At 44.2% G+C, this 11079-nt stretch overlaps 1 long non-coding RNA gene across 1 annotated transcript in view; it reads right to left on the bottom strand.

Moving 5' to 3' along the window:
- Window positions 1–744: 744 nt before the first annotated feature.
- Window positions 745–11079, bottom strand: part of LOC130872409 (uncharacterized) — a 54977-nt gene continuing 44642 nt past the window's right edge. The window contains exon 3 of the long non-coding RNA XR_009056963.1: window positions 745–803. This is a non-coding gene — a long non-coding RNA (uncharacterized LOC130872409). The remainder of the gene's footprint in view (window positions 804–11079) is intronic.

Raw genomic sequence — 11079 nt, 5'->3', positions numbered from 1 at the left:
AAATTTCTTTGTGCCAGAGAAGAACACGGGGTTCATTTTTTTTTTCCAAATTTGGGTCATTCCATGAGACAAGATTCCATCCTATGGAATCTCTATCAGCTAGCAAACAAATGGGAAGACATGAGGCTGGCATTTACAAACAAAGGGGAAGGTAATTTGTCAGATGCCAGATCATTGATGCCTGTAAACCTTTTTGGGTGGCACGAAGTGGTTCAAAGACACCAAAAGAAAGTTGCCCGAATGATGAGAGCTGGGCTCAGTACCTATCCACATGGTGGATATTGGAGAGTTCCAGAAAGTATTAATTTGTCACCAAATTGAATGGAACTTAAAAATATCAATACCAACCTTCTGAGATTTACATAAAGCCTGTATTCTGAAATCTAGAATATATATATACATTTGTATATGTATAGCCATATATATATATATATATATATATATATATATATATTTGTATATGTATATCCAAATAGTCAAAGAGTTCAAAGACAGGTACCTGCTGTCTTCAAATGAATTCTGCCTAATTGCTTTCAAAAGAAGCAAACACTATTATGAAATTAAAACTCCCAAACGCCATAGAATCAAGGACCAGTACAGATAGGCTGATTGGTTGTAAAATTAAAAAATTAGTGACACTTAAAAAAAATAAGTTTTCAAAGCCCTAAAAGTTGCAGTATTTGAGGAAATGGAAGGTTTGAAGGTAAGTAGAGAAAAATGCCGTTACCTGGGAAAGCCAACTTCTTATGAATATTTAAATGTGGCCTCCATGTTGCCAGGTTCTTCAAATCAGCCACTCACACCTGGAAAACAAGACATTTAAAATATTTTGATTTCTAAGAACCAACTTACAGAACTTAGTTTTTCAGTTGGTTTCGAATTGTCGCTCAATGTTTTTGTAAAGTTAATGCGTAAGTGGCATCAGAGCAAGGGCACAAAGAAATATTTTAAAAACTAAATTTATTCCTAGAAGAAAAGAAAGCAACACTGGGGCACTCTATGTTTATTTCTAGAGTGAGCCATAATAAAATGCTCTACAAATAAGGAACTTGCACATCCCCCACCCCCTGGAAATTCCCTGGCTATCAATGCGCTCTAAAAAGAATTTTTTTTTAAAACCAGGAATAATAATAAATAAAAAGTCATCAAATAGGAATGTGAAATCTCAGAATAGTCCCAAATTCCAGTGTTTTCTACCAGACTACTTGCTTAAGAAATGTGTCAGAGAGGCCACCGACAATCAAGAATGGGAAGGCGTAATGGGCACACAGGGGAATGATCCCTTGGCATGAGGTAGCACCCCCAAGAGAACACTCTAACTTTCTGATTGCTCATCAGTTTGGGAGACATCTAGTCTCCACCAACAGGACTGTGCCAAAGGAGCAGATATCTCACAGTGATTGGTTGCCAAGTCTGCACCTCTTCTCCCCAACAGGGCTCTTGACTTGAGTTCCACTGCCCTCTCACCTTCCCACTGAGCCACAGTTTAGACAGCAGTTTTGCCTTGTTTCATTGTTCCTACACTAAGGGAAGGTGGACTCCCTGCTGACAAGGACTCTTAACTTCTGCAGGCCTTTGGTTGTAAGCATCAAGTCTGTGGTGACGTCAGCAGCACTGCTACAGAAGGAGGTGCCGCCTTTCACTTCTGAAGATGCCTGTCCCACTGACATCCTTTATTCCAAAATGACAGGGCCAGCATACCAGGCGGGTTTCGATGAAGAAAAGAAGGAAGAGACAGCGAGAGTGAGAGAAAGGGAAAGTGAGACTTAAGAAAGAAAGAGGGAGGGAAGGAAGGAGGGAGGGGGAAAGCAAGATAAAGAAAAAGAAAATAGTCAAAGAGAGAAAGGAAAGGAGGGGAGGAGCTTGTTCACATACGCGCTTCAGCGTTCACCTTGGCAGCCAGCATCATGAAGCAGGGAGGCCAGAAAGGCCACCGACAGCCTGTCTGCTTTCTAATGCCTTGTCTTTTACTCTCTGAAGTCTCTCTTTTGTGTGTTTGTCTGTGTGTCTCCATGTGTGTCTCTGTGTGTGTCTGTATGTGTGGTGTGTGTGTGTGTGTGTGTGTGTGTGTGTGTGTGTGTGAAGATCCAACTGCTTCCACAGAAGAAGCACATCCAGCCAGGAGGCGATGGTACACACATTTAATCCCAGTACTTAGAAGGCAGAGGCAGGTGGATCTCTGTGAGTTCAAGGCCAGCCTGGTCTACAAAGTGAATTCCAGGACAGCCAGGGCTGTTACACAGAGAAAACCTGCCTTGGAAAAAAAATTTTAAAAAGCACAGCCAGAAGTTCCTCTTCCTAGGGCAATTCACTGTGCCCTTACACCATGCGACACTACAATTTCCACCTTTGATATTGCCACAAGGTCCCTAGACTGCAGTGTGAAAAAATCTCCTACATCTACAATATGGTACTGAAGTCATACAGGCTGAATTAAGTCTTTTTCCCAGGAAACTCTGAATTGAAGGGAGAAAAAGAGGGGAGAGTCATCCCACAGCAGGGCATGGTTCTCCTGGTCTTCAAGCCAAGCTAGCTCAGACACTCCGTGTATAATCTCCCGACTATACACTCCTGGACTTAAAAAAGAAATCAATAATTTAAGAAAAATGACAAATGGCAGCATGTGTGGGTCAACCAAGGAACAGGTACGTGAAAATGGTCTGGTGGAATGAAGTCGGACGAAAAGTAAGCGTTCAGGTTGTTGAGTGGTGCGGCTCTGTTTCCTGCAATTAAGGAAATGTCTGGCCCTACTTAATGTTCCCTGGAAACAGAGGTAGAGCTGAGAGCGAGAACCCGAGAGCGAGGACTAGGACCAGGTTTGCTTTCGGCACACTTGGTGAAACAAAGGAGCTAGAGGCTTTGCCAGTCCCAAGCTGCTTCGCATGCAGCTGGCTACGAAAGACGGCTTTCACTGCGGGAAGGACCAAGTTTGCTCCCAATCACCATCTTCCTTCCTCCTTAAGACACCCAGGTGCCAACCCACAACTTCTAATCCAGCTGCATTGTCAATAAAGCAAGGGAGGGGGGGGTTCAAATGAAAGCTAGCGCGAGGCTGACTCGACACGGAAACGTGAGGCGTCTGTCATTTCCTTAATACAAGTGAACCGCACACTGCACAAGTGTTCCCAGGAGGCTGGCCAACCTTAACACTTCCTAGTCAAAGCCAAGATTTGTTCCTGGGAAGGCGTGTCACAATGAGATTAGAATGTAGGGGTGTTGAAGAAAAGACGAAGTCTCTTGCACCCTGTAAGGAAGAGAATATGCAATCTGTAAATGGCCAGTACATCCTCAGAGCTCTGACTGTTACGTTCAGATCCCTGGCCTGGGGAAGGTATAGAAAAGCCTGAGGCCTGCATGGTGATGCTTGCGAGAAGAAGCAACCACCTAACCCTAACCTAAGTGACTAGATTCTTATAAAGCGGAAGGCCCTGTGCTTACATAACGGTACAGCGCCACTTCCAGGCAGACATAGTTACCCCTACACATCTGCATTTCACCCTGTCACCACACCACATCGGGGTTTCCTGATTTCCACATTTCCTTATTTAGAGCAGCAACCAGATAGACAGGTCACAAATTTAGACAGTCTCTGACAAAAGGCTTTAGAAAGGCAAGACCCTGGTGTTACCCATGTTATTACGTCTACTTTCTAGTCATAATCTCTTTCCCTGCCTCCCTTCCTCTCTCTCTCTCTCTCTCTCTCTCTCTCTCTCTCTCTCTCTCTCTCTCACGCACGAACGCACGCATGCACGCACGCACACAATCTGTTGCCTGCTTAACCGTATCAGGATGACAAGCAACATCTGTTTGTAAAAGAGCCAAAATCAAACCTTAATTTTTTCGGCTATGCTTCTCTTCTCCACCCTCCCCCACTCTAAAATCGAGGGGAAAGTAACAGACAACATTAAGATTTCCTTAGGTGTGGGCCCTCGAACAGTGTTCCTGTGCTCCTCTAGGCTGGAAGGCAAAGTGGCTCCATTCAGTCCAGCAGCATTTAAGGGTGTCTTCTCTGAGCATGCCCAGCCACACCGAAACCAGTCTAGCTAAGTCCCAGAAATCAGGCCCGACTTGTAGCTTTCTAGTCATCTTCTAATCAAAACTGCAGGGCCTTTGGCATCGGGCGATGGGTGAATAGAGAAAGGAAAGCAAAACGGGAAGGAGGGGCAGAGAAGATGGGAGTTCGTTTGTGTCTCCCCTCTTTTGTCACACAGGACCATTTCACACACGTCACACACGGGAACATGCAAGAAACTGGCCATCAGCAACGGGCTCTGTCTACCGCCCCCCACCACCACCCCGCCTGCACCACAGAGCCCTAGATTTCTGGAAAGTCCCCGATGATCCACAGACGCACAGTGCAAAGAATCAGAGCTATGTCAGTGGGGTGGGGGAAGGAAGGAGCTAGTGATGAAAGCCTTGCTCTTCAACATAAAAGATTTTGCCCTAGCAGAAGGGAAAGAGGAGCCGGCTAAGGCTCTCGATTCCCATTTCACTTGGGATTTGGAAGAAACCCACATACACCAAGGGAGAAATAAATCCAGACAAGTTGCTAAGGAGACTTGTGTAAACTCCAAGCACAGACATATTTCTTGGCCTTTCCCCTGCACGGCATCTCGTATTCCAAGCACGCAGCTTTGCAGCAGCCTTGCACCAACCTTCTGCATTAATCTTGGCCTTAGCCGAGCAGACTGTCAGAGCTCGCTGGTTGGAGATACCATGCTCTTCAATTCAAACTTAACAAGTTAAAGGTGTGTGTGTGTGTGTGTGTGTGTGAGAGAGAGAGAGAGAGAGAGAGAGAGAGACAGAGACAGAGAGACAGAGAGACAGAAAGAGAGAGAGAGACAGAGAAAGAGACTTACAGAGAGAGAGGCGCAGAGACAGAGACAGGGAGTATGTGTATGTGTGTGGGAGAGAGTGTGTGAGACAGTGTGTGTGTAAGAGAGACAGAGAGATAGACAGTGTGTGTATGTGTATGTGAGAGTGCAAGTTGTGTGTGAATGTGTGAGAGAGTGTTTGTGTGTGTGTGTGTGTGAGAGAGAGAGAGAGAGAGAGAGAGAGAGAGAGAGAGAGAGAGAGAGAGAGTATGTGTGTAGTCATGGGGAGAAAGTAGAGGAATTTTAATTTGGAATTTTAAAGTATCAGTGTTGAATAAAGAGTATTCACACTGTGCATCTCAGGAGCAGAGAGGAAATGGGTAGGTAAAGTGTGTGATTCTGGAAAATTCCCTCTGCCTAGGTATTCGGCTTTTCTCTTTGCTCCTAGACTTTCTCCTCGCACATGTCCACTTAAGATGCTGCCCCACGGCACATATAAGAAGAGCTTCTATCCCATTGCACAGCTGTGTAGGGACCCAGGCTTCTAGACACAGCACATTCTATCAACTGGGAATCTGCCCCTCTGCCTTCCTGCTCTACAGAGTCCCGGGAATCTCAGCTCTTGCAAACACACTGGGACAGTCCTGAAGGTCTAGAGCTCCACCCTACTATAATGTGACACCAGCTAACCTTTAGAAAGAGTGCTTTCAGACTGCGCACATTCTCTGAAGCAGAGAACTCCTCCCAGAGAGACAGGTCTCCAGTCACAGCTGATATCTGTCAACATTGATTTAGGGGGAAATTAACATTTTCTTGTCAGACAGAGATGTTTGTGCTGTCGAAGTCAATATTTTCCTTTCTCAGCTTCCTCTATTAGAATTTCTGTGATTTTTTTCCCCAGGACAGAGAAGAAAGGAGAAAAATATAGTCCGGATTATTGTTCAGGGTGCAGAGGTAAACATATGTGTCCTAAAGTCTGGCCTGGATATGTCTGTGTTTTATTCTATATTTGCATGCATTTTCATATGCTTTTGGATGTATGTGTGCAAGTGTGCACACACGCTCATGTGTGTGTCTATGTGTGCAGCTTGTGCATGAATTTGCATATATGCATGTGAGTCTTTTATGTGTTTGTTTTGTAGGTTTGTGTCTGTTTAATATGTTTATATATAATTGATTACGTGTGTGTTTTTTGTGTGTATATTTGTGGATACCCCTCTGGGGTGTGTGTGTGTGTGTTTTACTGCCTTACCATGAATGATGATGCCAGTAAAACACACACAAAGATAGTTGGGGTATGGACATCTGCTCAGGGCCTCTCAAAACAGGAAGGCTTAGGTTCACCAATAACTGTAATCGATAAACCAGAGTGAGGGGCTACTAACCAAACACACTCATGTCCTGGTTTTGGGATGGGTAGCCATGGATGAGAGATTGCTGAAAGATGAGACAACGTCTCTGCATTTGGGCAGAGGACTGGGCGTGTCTCTTTGCGCTCCACGAAGGCCATGCTGCTTCCACCCCTTTCCTCCCTCTCAGCCAACTTATTCGGCTTCATCCTTCAAGAATAAGGTAAGTCAGAGAGCCAGAAGACTCTGAAGCAGACTCGGGCTAGCTACATGGAGATTTTGCTTCTGCCATCCCAGAGACAGGAGAGGACAGGGTAACCAGCCCTGCCTACTCACCTTTCTCCAGCAAGACTCTATGTGACCCCACCTCTGTTCTACGGAAGGTGTCGTTTGTGCGTTTCTCCCTAAAAAGTCTTTCTCCCTCAGATGTCACCTGGCACTATGCCATCAAGACTCAATCAAAGTGAAAAATGAACCAGGGGATTTGATGAGGGTGGGCAGGCCCCAGCAGGTGATGGGACAGTTGCCCAGCGCCCTGGTTAGCCTGGAGGCAGGAGGGGAATACTGGCAATTTTTAAAATATTTTTTGAGATTATAAGATAATACATCATTTCCCCTTCTCTTCCCTCCTTCTAACACCCCTTACTCTCCACCTTATTCTCTGTCAAATTCAGAACGTGTTTGTCTTCAACTCTTGTTATAAACACACATTTATAAATACATAAATACAGCCTGCTCAGTCCATATACTATCACTTGTCTGTATGTTTTCAGGGCTGATCGTCTGATATTGGATAACTAATTGGTGTGCTTCTCCCGGGGGAGAAGTACGATTCTCACTGTCAGCATTCCTTAGTTGCCTGCAGCTCTTTGTCTAGGACTGAGGCCTTGTGGGCTTTCCACTGTCCATGTTAGCATGTCTGCTGGTATTCACCCTTGTGCAGGCTATGCCTAGGCAACCACGCACTTGTTCCCTTTTTATTTGTCCTTGAAGCTGCAGGGGCCAGAACCCCAGGAAATCCTGCCTAGCAGTAGGTTAGCTTGTTGGTCCCTCCTGTGGGCTGAGTGGATTGCTCCCCATAATGCACAGTGATATTTGTCAGGAGTGTTTCACAGACCTGCATCACTGAAGAGAGGAGGAATTGATTTACATAAACAGTACAATCCCTATTTCTGAAGTGAGGTTTCTTTCCCACATATCGCCCCAAAATGTTTTCCTTGATAGCTTAGCTTAACACTTTCTAAAATACCCAAAACAACAGAAAACATGTGGGATACCTTTCATTCTGCTACTACCTGCCCGCCCTCCATCTCTGTCAAACCTTTGTGGGAAAGATATTAGTAAACAAAAGAACAACATGGCCGGGATGGCCTGAAGGGGATCCGACTAGGTGTAAAACTGTGGATTCAGACAGCTTCCAAATTCCAAAGAAGGCAGTTTTCATGTTACACTGGGAAATTCTTTAAGGAAACCTTTGAAATGTGGGAAGAAACAAGAGACATATTAGCAGTGGCTGGCAAACTAAACTGCCATTCAGATGTATCTCAACAAAGAAAGTAACTCAACTTCTACTTTGAACATGGGTATAGGTGTATGTCCACATATATGTGCTATGATAGCTAATGTTAATTGGCAACCTGATAGAATCTAGAAACCCTGGGAGATGGGCCCGTCTGTAGGGGAATCATCATTTTTGAAAGATTTGTTTTTATTTTTTATTTTGTGTATGCACGTATTCTGCATCTGGGTGTCTGCAGGTGACTGTAAGTATCTGCAGAGCCGGAAGTCATCAGACTCCCTGGAACTGCAGTTACAGGCAATTGGGAGTCACCCAACATGGGTACTGGCAATTGAACTTGGGTGCTTTGTATGAGTGGTGAGAGCTCTTAACCACCAAGTCACCTCTAGCCCCAGGAGCAGCTTCTGTTAACTGAGACAGAAAGACTAGCCACCTGTGGGTGGTGCCTTTCCCTGCCTGAGATATGTGTGCATGGAAAAAGAGAACTAAGCCGCTGCAAACACTCTTGGCTTTTTGCTTCTTGACTGTAGATGCAACATGCCCAGCTTCATCAAGTAGCTGCTGCTGTGACTCCCCTGCTACGATGGACTACCCTGGGTACTGCCAGGCAAACCACCGTTTTCCTCAAGTTGTTTTCGTTGGGGTATTTTATAATAGCAACAGAAAAGAGACTGAAACCTCTGCAGATGTGCAAACAGGCCTAAGTGCTTACCGTCAAACCTGTCACACTATTAACCTTGTGGTTAAAGACCACACCTTTTTCACATTGTATGTACTGACCTTTTTTTAGACCGCTCTGAGATTTAATCTCATGGGCTGCATACAGGGGAAGAAATGAAATGGCCTACTTTTCCATCATGTATGAACTAATGTCTCATGGCATCCAGCAATTCTCTCCTAAACCCAATAACTCTATATTGGACAGAAATCCACACAAAGAAAAACTGAGTCTTTCCAAAGCTTGGGCATTATTATAATGGCAAGAGTAGGGTTCAGATTCCTGGTTGTGGCTGAAGGAATCTGGGCATGTTTCTCTGTCCATTCTGCTTCCCTTGTTGGTCAGCCATGAGAGGTCACCTGGAATCCCAGGGTCCAGGACACACCACCCACATGTACTCCTGTAGCCATCATGTCAGGCAATGTCAAAGATGATGACGTACCCAAATGGTTCTACTGAGAACTGACGTCAGAGATCAGTTAAGGATGAAAGTGGCCTCTAGCAGTGTATTCCACTTATGCAATTGTGCATTCCTCTAGTGCTAACCGTGAGTGACAGAGAGCAGGTCAGAGGTCACCAATATGAAAAGGGGAATGTGCATGTCTGTTACACGAGGTGATCATCAATGCTAATTGGGCGTCTACTTCTTTTTGCACCCAGGACAGGACTGAGAGCAAACTCAAGATGAAAAGAAAGGAGTACTCCAAGTTCAGTGTCCCCAGAACAGGCTTACTTGTTTTCCATACATACTTCAACAAAGTGGTGATTAACATATAATTTATAAATGACTAACTACCCCAGGAAGAGTTCAAGTGTTATTCTTAGGCCAAGCTAAGCCCTACTGTAATCACATCTACATTTTCATCTGACATAAATAATGTATTGGTGACATTTAATATGGACGAGACATCACCTCATGGATGGCTTATGAAAGCAGGTCATATTTCTAGTTCCTGTGGTGTAGTATTTTGGGGTTGGTAGACAAGAATGGCTGGGCTATGTGGGCAGTCCCAACCCCCATATAAAGGGCATATAGCTGTAAACTCCTTTCGAAACTTTTTCAGTATAACTTGAAGAACTCTGATGCCAACCACTCCTTTTTTAATTTATTTTCTTTTTTTAAGTAAGTCATTTTTATCAGTTTGGACTGACTTGAAGAAAAATTCTGAACTTGAGTGCAATCTCAATAGGAGTTTTATTGAAACTCTCAGTGTGTTATCTTACAACGGAGGAAGAAGGTTGACAACAATGAGATTTTGCCATTTCCAATTAACCCGAAACTTCTTATGTCACCATGTCTTTGCCTTTCTCATGACAACGAGGGAAAGGTAGTCATGAGCTTCTAATGGCAGACACTTTGAGAGGCCTGAAATTTTTGTTTGTTTGATTTTTGGGTTTTTGTTGTTGTTGTTTGGTTGTTTGGTTGTTTTTTTTTTTTTTCATTTGATGTTTGTTTGCTACTTTATCATCTCTGGACATTCTACCTATCAGAGAAGTACAATTTTATCTTAAAAGAAATAAATCTTAGAAATGTTATTCACACAACCCTTAAGTACACAGCACATTATATAGGAGCAAGTCAGTAAAAGAAGAGCCAGACAATTCCATCATTACTGTGAAAAGAATAACTACTGATGGCTAAGTCTGTGTCGAAGACAGAAAAAAAAAAAAACCAAAATCAAGAATCAGAGATTTTGAATGGCTTAAGTCTCCAAATCTACTAATTTTATCCCTGGTTCCTTTAAAAACAGCTATGTGAGAAAATGCATTTTTACAACAAAGACCTCCCCCAGGATAAGGCAACCAGAGAGACCAACTGGACATGGCCACTTCTCTTGCAAAGTCTAGAGGGGACCTGGCAATGGTGAGGGACAGCAAAACAGTAACACTGCTGTGTCCCAACTCCTTCCTGCTAGAAGGGTCAACTGTAATGAGAGGACAGAATCCAAGGATGGCAGGTTTGTCCTTTACTGAAGACACAGTTGCAGCAGAGGATCCAGAGACCTTTGGGCCCTAAGAAGTGTTAGCTCTGGTACAGAGTTATCGCAGAAAATGCATGAGTTCATTGATGGATTAGTGCCCTTGAGAGGAGGGAAAGCTGCTGCCAATGATCAGTGGGAAACATCACTTTTCAAACGTTAAGCTCTAAAACTGACCACATCAGACACTTCGTCATTGTCTAAAGTTCCCCTTGTGAGCTCATATGAGAGGCTGTGAAATGTATCTTCTAAAGAATAAAGGTGGGCAGGCTTCACAGGAAAGTCAGGTCTGGATACCTACCTGTGGGGCAAACAATCCTATTTCTACATTTCAAAATGAAAAAGAAGCCTCTTTCCTGCCATTGTCCCTAATGACCAGCATCCTGTCTATAAAGATGGAGGCCTTCTAGCCGATGAACGCTAGCCACCCATTCTTCTTTGAGCAGGCTCACAGGACCTTCTGAAGTTAGACCATCATAGAGCTTATCTCTTAGTTACCTGGGCAGGCTTCAAAGTATTCCCCAGATCTACTCCATTTTTGGTGTATGCGGCAAGTGGACATGAAGAGTTGGGTCTACCAGATGTTTCTCAGTGACCTGTGTGTACACACATCAAGTCACTGATGAGTTTTCCTCGTGCACCCAGAGCCCTGGGTAGAAGTGATAACCACAGCAGACAGGAGGTGCTGCCTCCACCACTA

The sequence above is a fragment of the Chionomys nivalis genome, chromosome 4, assembly GCF_950005125.1.
Source record: "Chionomys nivalis chromosome 4, mChiNiv1.1, whole genome shotgun sequence".
NCBI classification, from domain to species: domain Eukaryota; kingdom Metazoa; phylum Chordata; class Mammalia; order Rodentia; family Cricetidae; genus Chionomys; species Chionomys nivalis.
Note: the sequence above shows the minus strand (reverse complement) of the source record. Positions and strands in the feature narration are given on the sequence as shown.